This window comes from Montipora foliosa, chromosome 6, assembly GCF_036669935.1.
Source record: "Montipora foliosa isolate CH-2021 chromosome 6, ASM3666993v2, whole genome shotgun sequence".
NCBI lineage: Eukaryota > Metazoa > Cnidaria > Anthozoa > Scleractinia > Acroporidae > Montipora > Montipora foliosa.
The window spans coordinates 45,484,959-45,487,458 of NC_090874.1; positions in this window are offsets into that span (position 1 = coordinate 45,484,959).

Here is a 2,500-nt window from a genome sequence, read left to right on the forward strand (position 1 = left end):
CATGCTTTGCGACAGCTTAAATTAAGCTCGGTTCCCACTCGTGCGATAAGCATAAAACTTAAAGGCGCTGTTACGCAGTGCAATTTTTCTTTTAACTTGTCTCACCACGCCATTGCTAGACAAGTTGCACGAATCATTGCTCAATGTAACATACCTTGCAATAGCCAAAAACGTTGCGAGACCAGTTGCAGAAACCGTTTCGGAAATTAGAATTGATTTCTACTTTCCGCAACGGTTGCAACGAATGTTTTAAAGGGCCACTGACAACCAGTGTCCTTTGCGCGCCTTTGTTGTTGTTATTATCCGGGCAATCGAATCGGCCGGTTTGCTTCTGAAACATTCCGTGAAGAAGAATTTCTGCGAATTCGCTGTTCGATCAGAGTCGTAAGCAGAGTCATAAGCTCGACGGAATCGGCGTCGAAAGAATCAGATGTTCCCATTTTTTTCTACTTCGCTTATGACTCTGTCCCTTACGATACAATGAAAACCAGATTGTAGGAGTCGGAGCAGAAGCGGAAGAACCAACCATTCACAATTTTGATTGGTTTATTCTTCCTTTTTGCTTTCGACTGGATCGTAATCGGAGTCATAAGTGGAATCGGTATTCTGCTTCCGACTCCGACAGTTTGATTTTCACTAGACTCTGTCGGGGAGTGAAAACAAGCCTTAATCTGGCGGCATGGAATCAACATGAAGAACGAGTTTCTGACGCGCTTCTGATGAGTTAAGCTGAAGGTATGGAAAACAACATGATGAAGATCAACAAGTAAGAAAACAAGTGAGAACAATTGCCAGCCAAATTCAATCTTCAGTCCTCAATCTGGTAATAGCTCACGGCTTCGTAAGTCAGGCACAATCGTAGATGTTCTTCAGAGAACGCAACAAAATCCGATAGATTAAAAAGAGTACTCTTTTATCCCAAGGGGATAGTGGGTGGAGACAAAGACTTGTGAACCCAGAGAAGTTAGAAACATACATATTTATGAGCAAAATAGCTCATTATCTGCTCATTATGTGATACAAAATGGGGAGGCGCGGTGGTCTCATAGTTAGAGCGCGACTCCGAATCGAGCGGTCCAGCTTCGGGCCCTGGCCGGGTACATTGTGCTGTGTTCTTGGGCAAGACACTTTACTCTCACGGTACTTCTCTCTACCCAGGTGCATAAATGGCTACCGGCGAATTTATTACTGGGGGTAGCCCTGCATTGGACTACAATGCATCCCATACAGAGGGAGTAGAAGTACTCCTAGTCGCTTCGTGCTACACTAACCGGGATAAGCTCCGGCTCTGATGGGCCACTTTGCTCGTAAACAGACTTTACTATGTGATACGAAATACAAGAACACCAATTTCCCACTCTTCCCTATGCCGCTTTCTTGACGTTTAAGCTGAATCACTGAATAAAAGGTTAAAGAGAAACTTTTGCAGGTTACAATTTCATAAAAAGCTGAACTACAGACTGGAATTTTAACATAGAAATCAGTATAAAAACCAGTCGAATTTTAACTTAAATTTCAAATAGCTTTTAGAAGTTGTGCCAACCCTCTCAGTGTCTCGATTAGATAAATGTCATTTCATCTTCATTTTGCAGGCGACAATTTTGCACATTTTCAAATGACATGGCATCAACTTGAGTGTTCACCCATTTTTGACAACATTTCCTTTAAAAGGCAGTTAGTCAGCTTTCAAATTTTTTCCTCCAGCGCGTCATTGGTTATGCTAATGCAATGTACAATCATACCAATATTAATAATGTCCAGTCATTCTGCGCCAGGGCAAGTGCATTCGACCCAGGTTTGCTTTCACACGACACTTCTTCAAAAGTAACCCAGGTTCGACCTCGATCGAAGCTACCTCTGGAGATGGGTTGGATTTAACCCAGGTCGAACCCGGGTTAGCAGCGTTCACACGACGATAACTAACCTGGGTTAAACTTGAACCCGGGTTCGTTTATGCCGAGTGAATATAAGAAACCATTTTTTCGATTACTGAGTACTGCCAGTCAGGCTAAACCGGTAATTAGATCGACCTACTTTTCTCATGAACAGTCTTTTTAACACTCGCTCGGATCGTGACAAACTCCTTTCCAAGGTCGGAATATTGAACGTAATACTTAACAATTATTCCATAAGCGCGCGTTGGATATGAGATGGTAAATAGCCAACGAGGCGCGTAGCGCCGAGTTGGATATAACCAGTCTCATATCCAACAAGCGCGAATGGAATAATTGTTTTATTAAATTCCTTCAACTCCAAAAATTTGGCAGTACGAAATACGAGCGGAAAAAGCGATCAAATCCGAGCGAAATCGAAAAAAACTTGATGAAAACTAATGCGATGTTGTGTAATACCTTGTTGTCAGACAGACGCAGGCTCATCACAAAAACATTTCTTGCCTTTTCGCGTACTTCTAAACGTCGGAATTGATCCAAACTTTCCACAAAAAAAGGTTTTTTCTCCCTTTTGGCTTTATTCAAAGAGTAATTTCGCATTCCGGCGA